At 41.8% G+C, this 23,420-nt stretch overlaps 1 protein-coding gene across 5 annotated transcripts in view; it reads left to right on the top strand.

Moving 5' to 3' along the window:
* Positions 1–23,420, top strand: part of TJP1 (tight junction protein 1) — a 276,897-nt gene that overhangs the window by 125,089 nt on the left and 128,388 nt on the right. The window lies entirely within an intron of this gene.

Genomic DNA, 23,420 nt, shown 5'->3' with positions numbered 1-23,420 from the left:
ATATATTTTTACTGTTCTCAATACAATCTATTCGTGTTTTTTTTAAGTCTATATTACGTACTTGTGAGTCTTGCCTACCTTCGTAGAATACAAATGTGTACTACATTAAAATCCCACATGTAGCTTAAAATCCCCATGAAAAATAAATATCCTAAAATCCCCATGATAAAGCATGATAACATTCTTACACTACTACAAAATTTACAGCAGTTATGATTAAAACCTTACACAAAAGCATAACTTGTTCAAAAGTGGCACCATCTTTAGACTAGAGCACAATGCTTGGTTAAGCTGCTCTTCAGCTGACTGGGCTCGTGTAGATGAGGCATACCAGTTTCTGTAAGCAATATCATGCAAAAGGACTGACAGAGCTTTCATCATGTCCAGCTGCCTTTGACTCCATGGCCCAGATTACTAGGTGCCCTTTTATAGCTAGGTCAGCTGGGAGCAGCCTTTGACACAAGTCTAGAACAGGGCTTGAACTTCTGTATTTGGAACTGTTTTACACATCTTAACTGCTTTCCTATCACGCCTCTTCCTAACCCTGTACCCCTGAGTAATTGAAGCATCTCTTGAAAGCCTCCTCAGTGACAGTTCAAGACATCTAGGAAGTCTGCCCACCTTTTTCCTTCACCCCCAAGGCTTTCTCCCTGGCTATCTCACAGACTGAGCAAAACAAGCAAGCCATTAAGGTAAGAAGAAAATATTTCTCAGCAGCTCCAGCCTTGAAATCAGATCATGCCATCTTTCTGTCTTCCAAATATACATTTCACTATCATTCTACAGCTATTTAGCTAGAATGGCTGGAGAGATGGTAGTGCCATCAATATTGAAAGGAAGCATTGGAACAAAAGATCTGTTTCTCATCATGGAAAACAGTCCTGAATTTCTAAAGATACTAGTGTCATGGATGACTTCACATTAATACTGGTGATCAACAAGGTCCTGCAACACTATGGAGAAATATCTATTTCTATTAATGAGCTCCAAAGCCAAGAGTGAGAGGGGAGCAACAAGGAATAAGCACATTGGCCCTACCAATGGCCCCACTACAATTTGGAAGCTCCAGCACTGCAATCCAATTAATAACCTCCAATGAGTTGCTGAGGTATGACACAGCTCGATAGCAGTACACACTTCCATCACAACAGGCCTTTTGTTTTATCTAAGAACAGCGAGCTTCTAAAATACTGATGCGCTTCAATACACCCCAGTGCACACATGTCTAGGAAGGGAGCTTTTGCTATACTAAAGTGCTGCTGCAAATAATGACCTGTCTCACTAACTGGTGTTAGCTGGTAGAGCCTAAAAATGGCAGTCCATCAAGTGAAACTGTTCCAGGAAAAGATCTAAGAGAAACGTCTGCTTTATTTCAGCTTCCACCCCTGTGGATGGTCTTATCACCATGATTCTGAAGTGATTGCACAGCCTTTGATAGGTTGTAGCAGATTGTTAATAATCTCCTCCATGTTGCTTGTCAGCATTTGAAGACTGTGCTGGCCTGCCAAAACAAGATGAGTGATTGGTTGATGTGAGAGGAACCATGAGAATTATTTAATTTGACTGCTAGGCCCAGCATTCTGTTGCCTTCTGAGAAGAATCCCACAATGCATAATGCAAGCATTCCCAAAACACACAAACCATGGTAGTATGCCAAATGATGTGTGACCAGAATGATGAGCTTTCATGCTGAAATAGTGCAGTGCTGCCTGGCCATGGAGAAATTAGGCAGAAGTAGCTTAATTTGGGGCTAGCAATGTGATGTGGACAACTGCATATGTATAGTTGTTGTGAATCGCTCAACATGGACTCATAAAACCTATAAACAGTTTCAAGTGTGTATGTGTTTAAAGAGGAAACTGAAAAGTGTAGATGTACTTGTGGATAAACAGAGTTCTTTTTATGTAGCTATCAAAACAATTGTCTCCTTAGATTGCTTGATCATGAGAGTGGCAGTACTTTTCACTGTTTTGCTCAGAGCTGTAAACAACCTTCAGTAATATGGATAGTCAGAAAATATGTCAGACTTGTATGGTTGCCCTTAAGGAAAATTACTCACAAGAGCCATTTATACCAGCATACAGTTGCAAAGTTAAAAAGCTATGTTGCTGTAACATTAAGGATTAAAGCTACAAAAGCTGAAGTACTGAGTGTGCTTGTGCCTGGGTACTGCCTGGTCCTTGAATGGTGATAATGTACTATGATAACAAAGTGACATATCATGTGATGCAAACTTAAGCACAGTGAGGGAAAAAGAAAAAGACAAAGTTTGCCATAGCTGTACATTTCCTGGCTTCTCTCTGTTGATTTGCAACTTCAGTAGTTATTTGACCCACTGTTGTATCTAGATTTCTTCTTTTTTACATTAATTCTATTTTTAAAGGAAAGAGCAATTCTGGGCTGCAACAGCTTTGGAACTGCTACAGAAATATAGAAAAGTGTATCAGAACATATTTATTTGTCAAGTTGGCTATAATGTCTCCTGTCAAACAGCTGAAGAGAAGGGATAATGAACATATTGAAGTTCACGGGTGATATTAAATAAGTTGTTATAATTAAGTTGTTATCTGTGAACACTAGTTAGGACAAGGAATTAATATAAAGGAACAGAGAGTGTTTGGAAATAGCCAGAAAATATTCAAATGAGATTCAGTCCAGAGCAGTGGTTCTCAATCGTTTTACAATCAGTGACTCAAGGCACGCCTCTGTTTAACAAGGGGAAAACAATAGAACAAGTCTTCTGTTGCAAAGAACTCAGAAAGACTAAAACAGGTTGAAACGTTTTTGACACTATGGATTCCTGGGTTTATCTTGTAAATCATGTTTAGTGTTTGTACCCCTAATACTCCTAATATTGTGAGACACCCTACAGCACCCTCAAAAGGTTCTCAGAGTGCCATGACACTGATTGAAAATCACAGGTTTAGAGAAATACAGGCAAATACAGCAAGTAAAAGTAATCATAAATCCTAATTTTCAATGGGAGGGAGAATCATGGGAAAGAATAGTGTTGAAAAGGAGATGGACATGAGTATTGTCAACCCCATTGTGTCAAAATCATGAGATAAGCTCTTTAAAAAATCAAGAGATTTGCATGTAAATCATGGGATGCTATTTTTGAAGTGTGTATGTGGGGAGGAGGAGGGGGGTTATTTGTGAAGGTGTGGAGGACTATGGGTGCGTGTGGGGTTTGGAGCCCATGGAGGGATGGTCCCTGCACACCCTGGCAGGATGCAGGGTACTGTCAGTCAAGAGTGAGAGGCAGCAGCGGGACTGGGGGTGCTGTGGCTTGGGAATGGGGAACAGACACAGAGACGGACATGGACAGCACCCAGCTGGTAAGTGGAGGAGAAGGGGCTGGGTGGGAGGGGAGATCAAGGCTTCCATAGTGAGGGAGGGAGTGGGGCACAAGCAGGGGCTGGGGTCAGTGCTGGGGCAGGTCATCCAGAGGCATGGGGGAGGAGAGCAGCCCCTGCTGCAGCGCACACCCCTGGGGGAGGCATGGGGGGCAGGTGCCCCCTGTGGGGCAGAGGTGGTCTGCCTTATGTAAGCTGTGAGCTCTGCATCCTGCTGCCTTGTCCCCAGGAGCTGTGTGATGCCATTGCCACTGGCTGGATGGGCAGGGGATGCGGGGCGTGCTGACTATGCGTTGCATCCCCTGCCTGCCCAGCAGCAGGAAGCACGCTGGTGTCACGTGGCTGAGCTCCCAGAGTGAAGGCAGCAGGGCACAGAGCCCTAATCCCACAGCAGGCAACCCGCCTCTGCCTCCCTCGGGGGTGAACGCTGCTGCAGGGGGCCATGCCTACCCTCGTGCTTCTGGACAACCTGCCCTGGCCCGGGGGTCCCTGCTTCTGCCCCACTCCCTTCCTCACCCCAGGGGCCTTGATCTTCCCCTGCCCCTTTCCTCTCCACAGATTTACCAGCTGGGAAAATCTGGAGATCTGAGGGTTTGATTGAGAGATTGCAAGTTGGAGTCATTTTGATTTAGAAAGCTCAAGTCTCACAATGGTTTTGCAACAGTTGGCATTATTGGTGGAGGGAAATTAGATATCCTACATATGCATTAATGTACCATAATATTATGGTGCATTAAGTTTAGTATCTGTAATGCAGGTACTAACTTAATGCGCAGTAATTGGCTTTCACTGTGACACACTAATGCACAGTAGAATTAGTCTACTGTGCTTTTATCATCTTGTGTAGATATACTCAGATTGAACTTTTCAATGTGGTAAAGGTTCCCCAAAATACCAAAGACATTTAAACTGCATACACAAAGTTTGTGTCAGGGAAAAAAGAAGCCCCTTGCATAGGAACAAAACATCCTTATGTTTTACTGGTAATTCATAAATTATAAGAATCCCTCTCCATGCATCAACAGGGAGGGAATTCAGACAAGAGTACCAAATTGTATCAGGAGCCTTAAGAAACTGGTTCAGGAGGAAGGTTTAAAAGCTAAACATGTAGAGCAAATCAGTTATCTGAATTTTGAGGAGCAACTTGTAAATCTTGCTACTTAACTTTGCCCATTAAAATTACAGATGAATAGCAGTTATGCAGCTGTGCCTACAGTTGAATATCAAAGAACACTAAAAATAATAATACTAATCATAGTTTCCTGGTAAAATATTTGCATTATACTGATGGAATGTGATGTGCAAAGTTAAGTAGGTTACCCAGGGACACACAGGAGATCTGTGGCAGAACTGCACATACCATCCGGGTGTTCCTGCTGTTTCATATTGTGTTAAAAACATGCCTCTTTCAGAACTAATCTGTACAAATACATCATCTGTGAATAAGCATGGCAGAGAAACACATAGGTTTCTTAACAAACAGGGCGGAAAAACACTCCAGTAATTTTGAAAAATCAGCTGGATCTCAAGCAATGTATTTTCACAGCTGCTTCTTTTCTTTTAATAACTACAAATAGCAACAAGAGCCAAATAACTGCTCCCCAAGTTTATCTGATGAATTTCCACTAATGCTATCCAGAAACTAGAAAAGAGATATTATAAGTGACCGTTGGGGGAGAGGGGTGGGGGCATTTACAGACCTACAGGAAACTTGAAGCAAACACAATCAGAATCTGACATCTGCACCCTGCTGCTGCCAAAATATACCATGGGTGTGGCCATTGTTGCTTGCTCTCACATTGCAATGAAGGTGGAGCTCTGTAAACATTCCTGATAATAGAAACAAGTATTATTGAATCAGGACTGTAATCACAGACATAATGGTATGTGCCAATTGTGCTTGTAGTTCCACTTCTATTTACATAATAGAGTTTGCACAGAAAAAAGAATCCTTATATATGAGCCTGTATAAATTTTTCATTCACATGCTTCCACCAACTAGCAAGAAATGGGTAAAATAAAAGGAATTTGGGGACAGTACATCATATAATTTAATTACATAAAATCAAATGTACATTTAAAATATCAGAACAAATTTTAGAAATAAGCTGATATATGTTATAATTCTCTTGTGAGATGCTGCTAAAAATCTTTTCATGATCAGTACTGACTCCCCTAGAGAAAAGATTAAGGAAAGGGTGAGAAAGGTATCCAAAATAACTATCAGGTTGCTTGTGAAGGTTAGTGCAATGTTTATCTTGTCTATCACGTGCTTTCCTATGAGCTCAGAGGCAGATTTGTGATTTTCCAAGAATTGCTCACGTATAATTGGTGCCTCACCGAGTTGAAATCTCAGCTGGTGTTTCTGCAGTTCGTTTTCATGCTGCAATTCAGGATTTATATAAACACAATCCCAAAGTATTCTGGGTTATGCTTCTGTAGGAAATGCATTGCTGGAGAAATAGATGGAAAAGATGGCTTGGTTTTCTGATCATAAAATTTATCCTGAAACTAAAGGTTCAAATTCCAGTAGGATTGTTTCACATCTTCATCCTTTCAAGGAAGATAGATTCAGCTGCTTGCAGTTCAGTGTGTGTCTTTTGGACACAGCCTTAGCTGGCTGCTATGCATGCATGAATATTAAAGAACCCCTTGAACTTTTTAATGGAGTAAGGGGACATCCCTCATTCTCCACCCCATTTTTCTATGGTGTGTGTTTTGCTGAATACCATCCCGTTGCTTTAGCCCCAGATGTGGCAGAATTTCAGTAGCTGCTGTATATCTGAAGTAAAGGTAGAAATGTAATGTAAATATGCATAATACATATCACTATTTCTTTTCCAATGCATTCCAGCAACAGGTTCACCCAGAAGCTGGAGAGAGAGCCCTGTTATAAATTGTGCCTGAGGGAAGAAGATTGTGGTGGTACACACTGAGCATAGCTAAGGCTTCGTATGCATTACAGTGCTGTGCTGGCATACCTATGTTGGTTATAAGTATGAAAAGCTCATGTGTAGCTCTGCTGGCAAAATGTGTCCTCATAGGGACACAGCTTCATTGGCAGAAAAGGGCTTCTGCTGGCTAAGCTTCTGCTGTTTGGGGAGCTAGTGTATTCTGGAGGCAAAAAAACACAAACTATTCTTGTTAGTGTAAGCTGCATAAGCTACAGGGCTCTGTCATAGTTCTGGCACTGTTGTTCAAGTGGCAGCTGCTCTGTAATGTAAGCAAGCGCCAAGTGATTGACATTGGGCAGAAGGGGTGCTTGGGAAGGATGCCTTAAGAGGAAGTACACAGATCCAGTACTTCCTTTAGCCAGCTTTGCTAGCAGGGTTTTAGTGGCAGAAATGAAACCCTGCATTCCTGGAGCAGCACTCAGAGGAATGCAGGTAGACATCTGTCTGCCAACTTAGGCTGTGACTCACCTCCTTGGATCCAGGCCGGCCTGTTCAGGAAGGTGCAATTTGCCACCACACTGGCTACTCCCATTGCCACCACACCAATTTTTCCTATCTAATTTTGTGCACGTGAATTTTGAAAGGCGTCTCTCCTCCCATTACTACGCAGGGCACTTTAATAATGGTGTTTTGCATCAGCAGGATTGATTACAGTTACAGGGGCAAGATTCATTTCTGAGAACATGCTGATAATGTAGAATTCAGTTTTACTTTTTAGATTACAAACCTGCTTGTCTGTAGCTTTGCCATAGACGGGACAGTTACTGAGCCACAGGAGTGTTTTCCAGTTACAACACTCTGACCAGAGCTGTGGGAAAATGAAAGGAAAACAAGACTTTAAGCATACTGCATAAGCATATTGCACCCAGGAGAGGAGAAGCAGGGAGAGAAGGAAAAATGAGGCCAGAATGTTAGGAGTCCTTTTTTGTTTAACCTTCCCACCCCTCACCCCACTCCGGTCTTTGCACCTGTTGTTTAGAAGAGTGTAAGAAAGATACCACTAGTCTTTGGGGAGATGCAAGAAAAAGTACTGTAAATGTTTGACCCTTCTAATGAGGAACCATTTAAGGGATATGAGAAGATAACATGTTTCTGCCAAAGAAGTTTAACAAATGTCTCCCTGGAAGTTTATTCTCACCTTCAGATTTATCACAAGCAGCTGTGTTAAAATGCTTCAATGTCAAGTATTTCTCATTGTCTCTTATAACATTTGCTTGTCTTAGAACATCTCACACAAGAAGTAACAGTTTATCTGACTCCTGAAAATCCTGACACTTGGCAATACTGTCTCCTCTCACTTTGGAAAATACTTTTAGAAACACTTGTTAATCAGAGACGGTATTCTTGCACAGAGCAAGATGTTGAGCAAATATGACAGATACTGGGGACTACTGTCTCATTGGGTAGGCAATGAAGAAGACAGGCCTTTACAGTTAGCCCACTCTTTTAAATCTAACTTTGGTAAGGTGACTGATAGATATAGTCATCCAGGAGATAGTTGAGTGAATTTGGTTTTCTGTAGTTCCCAGAAGTAAACCAGTGCACATCATGCTACAGTTAGTTCTTCCAGTGTAGGACTTAAAGAGTCAGAGAAATTGAACTGTTTTTCTACCCCAAGAAACCATCTACAGTATTTGGGGTGTTGAGGCACATTGACAGGACATTACAGGGAAGCTTGTTTTGCTGGTTTCCCCTTGCTTTACCTGTTCTGTAAGTAGGAAAAGCATTTCAGTCTCCAGGCTGCTGCTATAGCACCTTCTACCAGCACAGCAACATTCATGTGTTTAAAAGTTACTGAATTACAGTCTGAACCTGGATTGAATAGACAGAAATTTAAGGAAAACATTTAGCTAGTGAAATATTTATAGTCCGTAATTGGATTTACTGTTATATGAAGTTTATGCTGACCAGTCACCTTCAAATGGAAGGTGTGTAAAATGTTCAGCAACAGCCAAAAATGTTAAACGCAGGGTATGCCCTCACCTAATCCAATAGCATAAGGGTTGTGTGTTCAGCCATGCTCAGCTTTTTATAAGCTTTTTAGGACAGGGAGGTATGTTTAGAGATGTTTGTAGATCACATAGCACACTCTTGCTTAGAACTTCTTGCCAACAGTGCAGTATAAATATTAAATACTCACCATAGTAAATAAGATTTACATCAAGACGTTTTCTTTTCAGTAATATAACAACATTAGAGGGAAAAATTATTGTTTTTTGAATTAAAAGCTGGAGTCTAATGTAGCTCTGAACCAGCTACATAAGTAGTACATTACTAGTTACCAGGTAATGCTGCCTGAGAACACACAAATGCAGTATCTAGTTTTACAAGCTATGTGGAGTTGTGCTGCCTCTACTTTAAGATCAGAATTGAACCCCTTAGCATGTGAAGTTTGCCAGCTGCTAGTCTGTGGTGAATTTTTATATTTGGTAAATCAAAAACAGTTCACAAATCTGTTTGCAGTGTAAATGTGTAGAGAGATGAATTAGATAAAATAGATTAGGTGAGATGGAGGTCCAAATGAGGTAAAGAAGTGAATGTTGAATTCAATATGAGTAGAAGCAGTATTGATTGCAGTAGAGAACTTTACGTAACCTTTCCTATCCTTACTTCTTGTTTTCAGTTACAGTTTCCTGTTGGGCTAAACATTTTCCAGGATAACCTACCTAAAAGTGTTGTTTTTAAAGCTTGAACTTAAATTGTTTTTAGCTTTTTAATAAAATAAAGATGAAAAAAGTGTTCTTAACAATGAAAAAGGTTGACAATTTCTTTTAACAGTCCTGCATTCAAAATGCTGTGTAAAAACTTTAGATTTGCCATGGAAATAGCACTCACCAAAGGCTTTTGTTTGAGATGGTGAGAAGTGGTCTTGTGCAGTTTGCATGTATCAATTTGATATACACCGCTAGGCTGACACAATGTACATCTAAGAAATTCTGCAGTACATGTGCATGATTGAATACCTGAGTACTACAAAATTTAGTGTAGATGCCAAGCAATTGAGTCAAGGAAATAACACAAACTGGTATAAATTATAGGAAACCAGTTCAAAACTGTAACAGAACAGAAGTTCACAGTGCTTTCAAAATGGCTGAAACCAGTTTAAGATAAACCTGGATGGATGTAGTATCAGACTTAACTGATTTAGGTTAAATTGGTTTATTGAAATTCTTTCCCAGATCCCCTCCGGATTCAAGCTAACTCGCAGTCCCCCAGCATCCCAGGATGCTTTGCAACTCCCCCTCAAACGCCCTCTCACAGGGTGGGTGGGCTAGCTTTGGCCTGATCTGTCTGTTCCAGCCGAGCAAGGAGGCATGCTACTGTGCCCTCCAGCTTCTGTCCTGGGCCACTGCAGGCACGTGGCTGCATTTCCAGAATCAAAAGTGAATATCTGTTCGCTTGCTTATTGGTTCAACCTACACAACTTAGACTAAGCTGCGAAGACTGAATTGATTCAGCCTCAGGCTTTTTAACTGTCTATACATAGCCAAAGGGTCCTTGTCATAGCTGCTGCAATTCTTGTGAAGTAGAGTACCTTCCCCCATACTTTGGAAGGCAGCACCAGAGAAGTTCCACTAATCCGTATGTGGATATTGGGAGGAGTGGTTTGAGTCTGTGAGGCAGGGGGGCCACCAAAAGTGAAATTGGAGGTTCATGGAAAATGCTATGTAGCTTTCATGATTTTGAGCTCTTATCAGTTTTCAAGACAAGATCTCTCCAGTGGTTTACATCTTTTGCACCTATGTATCCAACCACACAGAGTCAGCGGATACATTCCTGTTGAGTTTAATGGCCACAAAGTTTTTAAAATTAGAAACGTTCCTTACTAGATGCATAAATATTCTATGTGGAAATCTAGGAGTCTGGCACCATGCAAACCCTGTGCACTAAATTTCCATTTGAACTTGGTTTCAATTTCAGTAGTCCCTCTGCTTCCAGTCCTTCAGAGCCTTCTTTTCCCAGGCTCCCCAGCTGCTTGTCCCTCTCCCCTCTGATGAGTCAGGAGTTTCAGTAGCTGCATATCTGTTAAGTAGTATAGAAGAAAAGCTATGTAAATATTTTTTCTACGTTTAACCTGTCCTATTTCTCTGTTATAAACTGAAAATACAGCCCAGCATTGCTGTGTACTTAACCAGAGTATACCACATTACTTAGGAGCAGGGTTTCCATCCTTTTGCAGCATGTTACTCAGTGATGTCCAGGCTGACACAGCAGAGCCAGAAATGCCACCATGTAATATATGTTCCACTTCCATGACAGTAACACATTAGGGGAAAATACATTCTCCTACACTAAGAAGTTTCTATCCTGCTCTCCACTTGAACACTAGTCTGAAATAGTTAAATAAAATGAAGAGTTTCTAACTTGTACTAGAAACTTGCACTGAACTGAATTTAGATAGATATTTAAAGATAAATAATGTCCACAGTTTAGCAGTGAAATATGCCACTAATTAACGTCAATCTTACTTAAATGTTTTGCTAACACTGGAGTGATGTTGTAGCTCTGATGGTCGAGGAACTACTCAAGGCAAGGATTTACATGTGTGATATCTTTTATTAGACCAACTGCATAGTTGGGATAGACAAGCTTTTGTATACAATGCATTCTTCTTCAGGTGACCTTGCACTGTATTCAGAATCGTATCTAAGTCTATCACAAGTATGTAGTTGCTCCAATAAAAGATATCACTCACAACAATCCTCACTTTAGATAAAATAAGATTGCAGTATCACAGATTATCAGACTGCTGCTTAGCTCCTATACATTGAAGGTGATTAAGAGCACTACTTATTCTGTCCAAGGTGTTGAATATTTGGGTTCCATATATTTTCTTTAGATAGTCATAATCTATTATCTCAGGCACAGCTGATGGGTAGGGTCATCATTTACTGTTATACTATGCTGTGCTTTATCTTTTTAAAGCATAGATGTATTTGACACACTTATGTACCTTTCATGCTTGCAAAATAATAATAATTGGCCATGATTTACATACTTATAAAACACCCTCAAGAAAACTGTTGATAACATTAAGCTTAATAACATTAAGCTAATACTGAGCAACTAAATCATCATAAGGTGGAATAGCAGAATACTGAAAAAGCCAAAAGGGGACACCACTGAAGGAAGTTAAGTGCCTGACAGCAAAGCAGACAGCCTCAAGTCATAGCACACTTGAAAATGTTTAGCCAGCATAAATATAAGAAAGAATAAAAATAAGCAAGGAGTTAAAAAAGGTTCAACACCTTATGGTCCACATTATCAAGAGACTGATCATCCTATGCGCCTCATGAAATAGATGTTTCATCCAATGGAACAATGGCAGTCTGTTCCATTGGATGAAATTTTATAAAAACTTTTATATGCTCTCAAAGCACAGATTCGAACTCAGACAAAGCTCATAATTGGGTTTTAGGCTATAACAGATTTCCATCCAAGAAGGGAACCGTTACTGCCTCTACTTGATGGAGCTATGCATGTGCATTTCTGTGCATAAAACCAAATCCTAAAGAAGTAGAGAGAAAAATTCAAGGAAAAAAAAGAATAAGAAATCTGTATATAATAAAAGCTAAACATAAATAAAAGGGCTTAACATATAAGTTTCTTTTAATTAGCCAATGAAGACTTTATGTAAAGATTTAAGAAACAACAAGATTTCAGGTCTTTTGAGTTATCTCTGCTCTGGCCCTCTTTGTTAACAACATTCATCTGTTCCTGTTCAATATTTATAATTTTCTCATTATTAATATACTTCACCACCATTTTCTTTGGATCAGACTAGCAGTCATTGTAGCAGAGGTATTTGTGGTTCATATTTTAGAAAATATAGAAGTGAACTCATGTTTCAAAACAATTCAGCGCAGGAAAACCACACCCTTGCAAACCAGAAACACACAGCTTTATGTCTCTGGATATTTGGAGATTATTGCTTGAGTTTCAAAAGGCACCTTTGTTGTTTTATAGAATGGGAAACCATTTCTGAAAAATGTTGCTTATGAACACAGGTTTGCTTGTCAACAAGTTAAGTCAATTAGCTTAATAAATTAAAGTTTTCTTGCATAAAGAATGGACTACCTTTTGGCTGTTGTTCCCAAATATTGATGAACTTGTGTGCAGATGAACCACTGCTTTTTTTTTTTTGTAGAAGGTGTAGGTTTTTTAATTGGAGAAGAATACATAAGAATTAAATGTCAGCACATCATGTACATTTGCTCTGAGTGCAGTAATGAATAAAGCAAAACATGAATAGTGACAGTGCCTGATGGCTGGGACATGTTTTCGTCCCTTTGGACCAAATTAATCTCTGCTGTAACTCCACTGATGTGAACAGAGCTACACTAGCAGTGAACGTAGACCCTCTTCAGGTTCACAGCTGTCGTCAGTTATTGTTGTTGTCCCTTTTGCACAGAGTAAATTAGGGGAAAGAAAGATGGAACAATGCAAAGTACACATATCTGAAATGTTGGCATCCACTAGGTGAAACACAGATTATACATATCTCAGTTTATAAAAAATGTCATAAATTAGCCATAGAGCAGTTAAAATATACAATTCCATTCACAAAGTGCCAGGATATAAAATGAGCAAGTAAAACAGTTTTCTATCATATCTTTCAAATACATTAGCGTTGCTGTCATGAGCAAGGCTTCTTGATTACATTTTCCTACATGAACATGAACAAGGCTTTTTGAGATCACATAAGTCTTCTTGATCATGCTTTCCTCTGTGCTGTCCTCAGATTGTGTAAACATAATAGCAGATACGACAGAGATTTTCTATGGGATGGCCAAAACCAAACAAAGGCCAAAAGGAAGAACCTAGAAGAATACCTCACCAGGTCCAACATGGGCAGCCAAAGTTCCTTTCAACTTTATACAGTAGCGAATTCCTTAAATATTTTAGGGCTGAAAACTGCCTCATTTTGCTATCCTGGTCTACTTTTAATGCCTTTAACACTGCTAGTTTGAAGCGATGGCCTGACTGAAACAATACAAACATATTAAACAATACAGTTTCTTAGGAGAACAGTAAATTTTTAAGCTCCAGAAATAATTACTGTAGCAAAAACCACAGTCTTAAGAGTTTGGATCCTGCTGACTGGCAAACCAAGTCAGGTCTGTTGTTGTGTCCTTCAGTATTTTCAGATACATTGCCATCCACATCTTCAAACATATGTATACAGATGGACATCTACAGGTCATGAGCCTCTTGAGGCCACATATGCTGCTTGTTCATAGGGTTGTCAAACATATCAATCTAAGACAAAAATAAATAACATTGTTTTATATGGGTGATACAGTACAGGGTGAGGAGCTTCAGGCTGCCTGGCTCACCTTCTTGTTACTTACGTATTTAGAAATAGTAAGTGTAGTATGGTAGCTATTGATGCAGGCAAAAGTAAAACCTCTTGTAATATTGCCCTACCCCAACAGGTCTATTCACTAAGACAAAGAAGAGTCTTGGAAGACAGCATGGCTCTGCACAATCACCATACTGTGCTATTAGCTGCAGTGTATATGGAAGAAGAGTTAAGTGGCACACAGCCTTTTTCATGAAGCAAGTAAGATCTGGGTAGAGAGCTTTAATCACAGGGAACTAGGAAAATAATAAGCACTAGGAAAAAATAAACACCGTACATCAATGTTATATGAACTCTTTCCTTTAAGGCCTTGGCTCAACAAGAGACTTAAGCGTTTACCTAATGTTTAGAGCATGAATAATTCCATTGACTTCTCTTAAATCACCTTACAATTTCTTGATGAAGTCTTTTAGTTCCTTACACTATGCTGTTCTCTTATGGTTCCACTTTGCATTTCACTCTTTTGTCTCCTCTTCTGAAAATCCTGAATCTGTGTAACCATCACAAAAATGCAATGTACAATAATAACTAAACTATCTACCAGGATCATGGATGATATACATACACATACATATATGTTGATTTTACTTTTTCCAAGACTAATTCATTATGGCAGGAGAAGCATATGGTATCTTTGAAAAACCCTCATATAGAATTGTTCTCTTTCTAGGCCACAGTCACCAGAAAACCACAGGAAGTTGTTTATGTGGTTGCTGTGGTTCTTCAGTTTCCTTTCTTTCTTTCCTTTAAATGATCAGAAAGTTAAAGCATCATAAAGTAGAGCGTACACTTCTTGCTGCTGCCCTATCTGATGCACATATACCATACATTAGAATGAAGGATCCACACATTTGATCATTCTTCTACATCCTTTAAATTAATATTTTTTTATTATTGTACCGTGATCTTCTCTGGAATGTTATGATGGCTGTTTAAAATCTCCCAAGGCAATAAATCAATAATTAAATATTTTTAATGTGCTTTATAAAAGAAGTTGTTAAATAGTTTTATTTTAAGTCTGATGGCAATAGAATACAGTCTTAAACTGTTTACTGTAGCAAAGTAAAAAAAAATCACATTGACTTCAGTGGGTTTTTACCCTGAGAGAGCAATGTTAAGACCATTGTTGTGAGCTGAAGACAGTATGACTGATGGTTCTGATCTTCAAACTGAATCAACCAGGCAGTTCTACACCCAGACTCTTACTGGGATTAAAAAGACTGCACAAATGCAGTATCATCAGCTGCCATGATACTTGTTTTTTTGGTTAAAGCAGTTGACCCCAGAGTCATGTGTATGTTCTAGAATCTTGGCTTTCATTAAGAAAGAAAAGAAAAAAAAAAAAAAAGAAAAGGTTTCTAGCTCTCATGGTTTCAGAGAGAAGTTTTAAACATGTCTTATGTTCAAAAGGCAGAGGCAAATCAAAGGGTCTTTAAATTCATTATTGCTTTAAATCTTATTATTTTCAAGCCAACATACTTTTTTTGGCAGGGTGTGGTGGGGAGGGAACCTGATATTTGAATTCTTGGGGATGGCAATACTGGAGTACCAGGGTTTGGTTGTGTAGAATTAACTGGAGGATCTGAGTTAAAGGGTGCCATGCACTACAGGGCTTGGCAGAGATCAGCTGGTACAGTTGTTGTTTACAGAGCGTGGTGTATGCGCCAATGAGTTCTTTGAGGGCTGCTGAGTCTGATGCCCACATGACAGTCCTGCCCACAGGTAGGGCACACCCACACACTAGCAATGCTCTGAATACAAACAACAGATTCTTTCCTCCTCTGATGCTGGTCATCACAAAACTTGATCCAGTCTGCCTCGTAGCACCTTGCTTTATCTGCAAGCTGACTCCTCCAGTCAGAACGGCATTGTGCACTCCTTTCCCAGTCATCCACAGAGATTCCAAAGGATGCTAAATCATCTTTGCAAGCATCCTGAAATCTGAGCAGCAGTCTGCCTCTCTTTCTAGACCTGTTGCAAGCTTCAGAGTACAGCACATTCTTCAGGATCTTGTGATCTGACATTCGCTTGATATAAGCAAGCCACCTGAGTCTTTTCTTACCAATCAACATTCCCATGAATGACATACTAGCATGATTTAACACTTCCATATTTGTCACCCTGTCTTGCCATCTTATTCGACGAATTTTACGCAGGCATCTGATATGAAAGCTGTTTAGTCTTTTAGTATGTTTGGCATAGATCATCCATGTTTCTGAGCTATATAGAAGAGTGAAAAAACCTCATTTCATAAATATGACAGCCTGTTATTCATCCAGGCTCTGTCTTACAAAAGACCAAAGTTCCTGGCTGCTTTGCCAATTTTACTAATGAACTCAGCATCAAGATCCACATTGCTGGTAACAGTAGAGCCAAAGTAAAAAGAATTGGTCAACAACATCCAGACAAGTACCATCTAGGGTGATATCTGGAACTGGTTCTGAAAAGCCTTGGCGCATGATAACAGTTTTCAAGCTTTCTGCTAGCCTAAAGATTTTTCATGAGTCAGGGAACTATGTTGTAGGGCATCAACACTGTGAGCCACTAGGGCTGCATCATCTGCAAAGAACAGGTCCCTCATAATGACCTCCTTTCCTTTCATCTTAGCTCTGAACCTTGCAATATTAAACAGTCCTCCATCATGTCTAGTGCTGAGATAGACACCCTCTTCAACATCAGCATGTTGAAGCAGGAATGAAAAGTAAATATTAAACAATATGGGATCCAGTATGCAGCCCTGCTTCACTCCATTGTTGTTGCTGAATGAGTGAGACTTTTGGTTTTCATACATTACAGTTGCCTTTATGCCATTGTGTAAAGATTTCACAAGGTTTAGAGGTAGAGGTAGACAACCAGAGTTCTTCATAACAGTGTAAAGGCCTGACCGACTAACCATGCCAAAGGCTTTTGTTAAATCTATGAAAGTCACGCACAATGGGATCAGCTTATCTGCATTTTTCCTGCAGTTGTCTTATATGAGAGACCATAGCTATGGTGGACCTTTTCAAGTGTAAGCCACATTGGCTCTCAGGATAGATTCTCACAGCTAATGTTTCAAGTCTAGGTAAAAGAATACAGCTTAAGATTTTTCCCACTATGCTGAGACAAGATATACCTCTGTGGTTATTACAGTCACTTCTCTCTCCTTGGTTTATAGAGTTGGATGACATGAGCAACCTTGAAAACTTGCAGAACAGTTTCTTCCTTCCAACAGAGTAGCAGTACATCGTGCAATCTTTGCAGCACATCTTTGTTTGTGCATTTGTAAATTTCAGCAGGTAAACAGTCAGATCCTGAAGTTCGTTACTGGGAATCTTTTGATGCATTGTTCAAGTTCCTTTAATGTAGATTTGGCATCCAGCAAAGTCATTATGTCAAACCCAGGCAATTTGTCTAGCACACGGTCTGCTACAGACTCCCTTGAGTATATCATTCCATGGTGCTCAATTCCGTTCTCCAGTTGGTTCCCCTTGTCAGTTATGATATTACCATCCAGGTCTTTCAACAGAGCTCCCATGTATTTTGTCAGCCCAATGGCCTTTCTAATGCCCTCATACAACCATCTACTGTCACCTGTGTCAGCTGCTTGTTGCATGCTGTTGCAGAGACCCAGCCAAAATTCTTGAGCATACCTCCTGAAAGCTGTTTGAATACCCTTACCAGCTTCTCTCAAGTTGTTGAGCAGATCAGTAGTAGGGATAGACTTTTAGGTGATCGGAGCAGTTCTTTTTCTCTCAATGAGTGGCAGCAGTACCTCCAACTGGTCAACAAACCAGTCAACATTTTTCTTAATACTCTTTCCAAAACTCAGTTGCCACATTCTACACACTTGTCTTCACTAAAAAGCTGTTTTTTGACAGGATCATTGATTTGGCATAAATCAATATAAGGTTGTTTGGCAGGTTTATTGTGGTGGATCTTCTTAGCTTGAAATTTCACTTTGCATTAGGCAAGGGAATGGCCTGTGTTGCAGTCTGTGCTTTGAAAGTACTGTGTATGCAGGATATCTTTCAAGCGTGTATATCTTATTAGCACCAAGTCCAGCTGATGCCAGTGCTTGGACCTTAAGTGTTTCCATGATGTTCTTCTGATGTTACTAGCAAAGAAGGTGTTGGTCACTGATAAGCCTTGGCTGGCACAGAATTCAAGAACTCTCTGGCCATTGTCATTCATACATCCAATGCCATGCTTACCTAGAATCTGAGGCCAGATCTCAGCATTGGACCCAACTTTTGCATTGAAGTCTCCAAGTGCTAGAATGGGTTTCTTCCATGGAATCCTGCCGATCAGCTCTTCCAGCTGTTGATAGAAGTTGTCCTTCTCCTCATCACTAGCCTACAGAGTTGGAGCACAGACCCTGACAAGGTTGATAAATCCCTTCTGTAGTCTAATTCAAAGTATCCAGGTATGGACGCTGAAATCAGAGCTTTACATGATGACATAAGTTCATTTCTGGTGGCAAACCATACACTATGCTCTCTCCTTACTCCTTCACGTTTGCCATATTAGTAAATGGCGTCCTTCTCCTTTATGAAGCCTGTTTCTGAGACCCAATTTTCTGAAAGAGCTGCAATATCAATTCTGAAATGTGCAAGCTCATTACTCAATATAGCCAGTTTTCTCAAATCTGAATCCAAATCAAAGTCATATCCAGGTGTCAGAGTCAGAAAATTTCAGCAAATAATTCTGTTTATAAAATCAATTGAGCCAGGATGTGAGGCAAGGCTTGTTTGACCCACCTTTTCTAGGGCCACCTGTATGCAAGGCAAACAGGCCATCCCCTAAACAGGGCTGCTTGAAAATCTTGGTAACTCCCTCATGGCCCTTATGTCCCTCTTCGATCCTTGAAACCATTTTGCTAAGAACTTCAGCCCATGCTGGAGGCTGACATCGACCGGTTGTCCCCCTTTTAGACCACTGAGCCAAAATCTAAAGGCCAGAACAAGTCAACACATTCAGTGACACAGAGGTTGTAGCTTCTGTCAGAGAGCAACTTAAATAGAGCTGCCAACTGCCCGTTGCTTCAGTGTGAGTGCTTTTTCTGTCAGGGTGCGGTCCCTTAGCCCTTCTTCAACCAAGAAGTGCCCACAAGGCAGCAGAGGATGCAATTTAACATCACACACAGGTCAAAGATACTGCAGAGATACTGCATGCTAAACTGATGCATGCCAACTCCAGAACTAGAAGCAGGATAGCCAATTTAGTGTGGCACTGCACTCAAGCTAATAACTACTGCCTCTAAACACTGGCAGGTCTCAGGTTAGGGTGCACAAAGCAGCTGTGAAGTAACTGTAGACCACTGTATGGATACCCAGATATATTTGTCCAGAAAGTTTTAAAAGTGGCTTTGGAAATCAAAAGACATGTAATTTTTCAAGAAATCTTTGCAGCATGTAGCTTTCTTAAAGTGTAATGTACTTACTATCTTGGGTAAAGGGAGGGTAAAAGCACTCTAGCTGATTTCAAGGTAACAATTTAAATTCTCTCTCATTTTACTTGGAGGCTAAGGCACTAATTCTGATCCAAATTTGTCAGTCCATAGCTAGCCAAGTGAAAAAATGATGGCTATAGGAAGCCAAAAAATTAGAAGAAAAGGACATGTTTGGCAGGAGCATTTCTCTGCACTCTGGGAGATTTAAAAAGATTTAATAACAAAAAATATGCATCTAAAATGTTTATCTGAGATAGTAGGCCATGGCATTGCAGTACACTGTGCCCTAATAAAAAACCGAATAATGTGTACCAAACTCAACAGATTAAGGTCTCTAATGTCCCACTATAGACATCAACAGAATCAGACACTCTCTAAATTACAATCCAGAGGGCTAGCACCAAACTTGTCATCTGTCAAGTTACAACAGGTTATCTCCTCCTCCCAGCGTGGCAGGGACACTCAACCAGTACTGGCAACCTCACCGCACCAAAAACCATGAGACAAGCTTTTAAAAAAATCAAGAGATTGGCATGTAAATCATGAGATGCTGTTTTTGAACTGTGTGTATTGGGGCTGGGGGGCATTATTTGTGAAAGTGTGGAGGGCTGTGGGTATGTGTGTGGGGTTTGGAGCCTGGGGAGGGAGGGTCTCTGCATACCCTGGCAGGATGCGGGGTACTGCGGGTCAGGAGTGAGAGGCAGCAGCAGGGCTGGGGGAGCTGTGGCTTGGAAGTGAGGAGCAGACACAGAGACAGACACAGACAGCGCACAACTGCTAAGTGGAGGGGAAGGGGCAGGGAGAGAGGGAAGGAGTGCAGGGACGGGGGAGATCGAGGCCCCTGTGGTGGGGGAGGGAGTGGGACAGGAGCAGCGGCAGGGGTGAACGGGGCCCTGGGGCCAGCAGGTCGTCCAGTGGTGCAGGGGAGAGGTGCAGCTCCCTGCAGCAGTGCGCACCTCTGGAGGAAGCTTTGAGGGCACGTGTCCACTGTGGGGCAGAGGTGTGCTGCTCATTGCGGGCTCGGGGCTCTGCGCCCTGCTGCCTTTGCCCCAGGAGCTCAGCTGTCTGATGGCATTGCCATCCACAGGGTGGGCGGGGGATGTGGGGTGTGCTGGTCATGTGGTGTGTCCCCTGCCCACCCGGCCTCAGAAAGCACACTGGCATTGCACGGCTGAGTTTCTGGGGCAAATCAGCAGGGCGCAGAGCCATGAGTCCACAGCAGGCAGCCAATCTTTGCCCCATGTGCCTCTGCTGGGTGTGCGCACAGCTGCAGGGAGCAGCATCCCTTCCCTGCGCCCCTGGATGACCTGCCCTGGCCCCAGGGCACCATTCACTCCCACCACTGCTCCTGCCCCACTCCCTCTATCATGAGGGCCTTGATCTCCCTGCCCCTTCCCTTCCAGACTTACCTGCTGGGAAAATCCAGAGGTCTGTGGATTTGATCGGGAGATTGTGAGTGGAGTTATTTTGACTTAGAAACCCTGAGTCTCACGATGGCTGCATGACAGTTGGCAAAACTGCTCAACAGCTATGACCATCTCTCATCCACAGCCTGAAGTTCCAGTGCCTGCATGTTCTAGAGGATCAGGCCCCCTAGGTCTCCCAGCAACTACAGTTAAACATGGTCTATAGGCATGTAACATTTTTGCATCCAGTTTTCTATAGAGTAATACAGAAAGTAACATAGCATTTTATTCTTTCTCTGCTTGATAGTCTTTCATTTATCAGCCTCTCCTCACTCTCCTTGATTCTTCACTGTCCGGCAGAGGGCAACAAAAATGGTTTGGGGGCTGGAGCATGTGACTTCTGAGAAGAGGCTGAGAGAACTGGACTTATTTACTTTAGAGAAGAGAAGACTGAGGGGGGATTTAATAGCAGCCTTCAACTACCTGAAGGGGGGTCCCAAAGAGGATGGAGCTGGACTCCTCTCAGTGGTGGAAGGTGACAGAACAAGGAGCAACGGGCTCAAGTTGCAGCAAGGGAAGTTTAGGTTGGATATGAGGAAAAAATTTCTCATGCAGAGGGTAGTAAAGCACTGGAACAGGTTACCCAGGGAGGTTGTGCACTCTCCATCCTTGGAGTTTTTTAAGACTTGGCTAGACAGAGCCTTGGCTGGGATGATCTAGTTGGGGATGGTCCTGGTTCGAGCAGGTTGGACTAGGTGACCTGAGATCCCTTCCAGCTCTAATTTCCTATTATTTTAAAACCAGGGTGGGCAATTATTTTGGGCAGACAGCTGCTTAGTGAGTTTTGGCAAGCCATTGTGGGCCTCATGACAGGCAGCCCGGAGCAGATAAATACTAATTTTCTAAATTTTTTAAGGGGGCTGGATAGGATGGCTCGGTGGGCCGCATTTTGCTCACCCATTCTAAAAACTAATGTTAGTGTCTCTTTTTTCACTCTTTCCCAGCAGGTCTTTTTCTTTCTTCCACCTTCACTTTCCACTTGGTGTCTCTTTCTCTTGGTCTCTTCTTCTTGACTCTGATCACTATCTCCTTTGTCCAGCCCTGTTTCCCTGCCTCCCTTTGTTTTCACCTTTTGATGTACGTTTTCATCTAATTATTTCCCCATTCTGAACCCCAGGGATTGCCTTAATTCCCATGGCATATATTTATTCCTGTTTTTTTCTCCTCCCCTGGGAATCTCCCTTTCTAGCCCCCCCTAAGTAGGTCCCTTCCTAAATCTCTCTCCCTGCTCTGCCACACCTTAGCATCTTCCCACTCCTTCCTGTTATGATTACAGTCTTTTCCTTCCTGCTCTCTCTGTGTATACTTATAAAGACTGCATATTAAATATGTGGGTGTAAAATACTACCTTTCCCTTACTTGCATCCAAAGAAATGCAAAGCTCACAATCAGTTACGTCAAACATTTAATAAAAAACCTGCAACAAACTTCAATATACTATACCGAGTAGCTTTTTACTGCTCTTCTGGTATGAAGGTGACCTCGAGTCAGCAGGTCTGAGTGAAGCATTTCTCTGGTGTAGGGGAATTCTTGTATGACAGGAACTGGCTCTTGCACCACCCAGCACAGGGGCATATGTCTTGGCAAAAAAATAAAAGAGCATGGTGAGGATCATGCCCTAGCAATCTCCAGCTGTCAGAAATAGTCCCAGACATCTGGTATACTTTGGAGAAGCCAGTGAAAACCCTAATCTATGCTTGGAACTTGTTCCAGGATATAGAAGGAGAGCTCACAACAGACTCACTCTCTTGGTACTTTTTGTGCATGCTTGGTACTTTTTAGGCATTACTGAGAGTCTGGTGCCATTTCACGATTTCTGACTCCTAAATTTGTATCAGTTATTTAATAGAAAACATTTTTGTTTTAATTTAAAAAAAAAAAAAATGCATGTCTGCACCCACAAAGAAAAAATGGTAAATATAAAGCAGAGATTCAAAGGAAGAATAATATTTGCCTTGAACATTCCAGGGACATTATCTAAAGTTGTAGGGAGTGGTCACTGGCATATATGTACAACAGCAAGAAATATAGTGGACGTTATTCCCCAAGACCTCCATTCCCATTTGAAAGCCCTTGGCATTCATTTCCCATTCACTTGGCCCACCAGTAGGTGACATGCTGGATGTAAGGTCCTGTACAGCGCATGCAAACAGCACATTAACCACCACAGTAAGAATTAAATCAGACTACAGATCACAGGAAGAGAAAAAACCCACAAAACCCCGACTTTTTTTCAGTAAGATGGAAAAAAATACTTGCATAAGCGACACTTAGGGAAGAGAGCTTGGATTACTTGCAGCTTGATCTTGCAAATTTGGGGTATGTAGTTAACCTGAAGCGCACCGGCAGCCCTCTTGCAATCAAGTTAGCCTGGTGCTCCAGTGTGTGTGTCATGGACGCCTAAAGCGAGTCTCGGGTCCTGCCCGCTCCTAGACGAGCTTCACCCGCCCCGGACTCCAGCTGCGCGCTGTTAAAGGGCAAATAACATCTCCCAAAACGCTCAGCTTGAGCCGCTTTTCCTTCCTCCTCTAATACATAACTTGTTTTCCAGAAGCCGGAAAGGAGCGGCAGAGCACACGGGAAACCACTTCTTACAAGCTGGTGGGTTTTTTCCCCGTCAAGGGGCAGGTACACACGGCCGGGGAGGTGGGAAGCAGCCGCACAGCTCTCCCGGCGGTACCTCGTCACCATGCCAGCCCCGCTCAGGGCTTCCCCGCTTTGTACTGGGACCCGAGACCCCTCCGGCCCTCGCAGGCAGCACGAGGCACAGCCGAGCAGGGGCTGAGGCAGCAGGCGAGGCGCCGGCCCCTGCCTCTCGCCCCCACAGGCTGAGGCTGCAGCGAGCAGGGG

This window comes from Crocodylus porosus, unplaced genomic scaffold, assembly GCF_001723895.1.
Source record: "Crocodylus porosus isolate Cpor-Errol unplaced genomic scaffold, CroPor_comp1, whole genome shotgun sequence".
Classification (NCBI taxonomy): domain Eukaryota; kingdom Metazoa; phylum Chordata; order Crocodylia; family Crocodylidae; genus Crocodylus; species Crocodylus porosus.
This window is presented reverse-complemented; position numbering and strand designations above follow the sequence as displayed.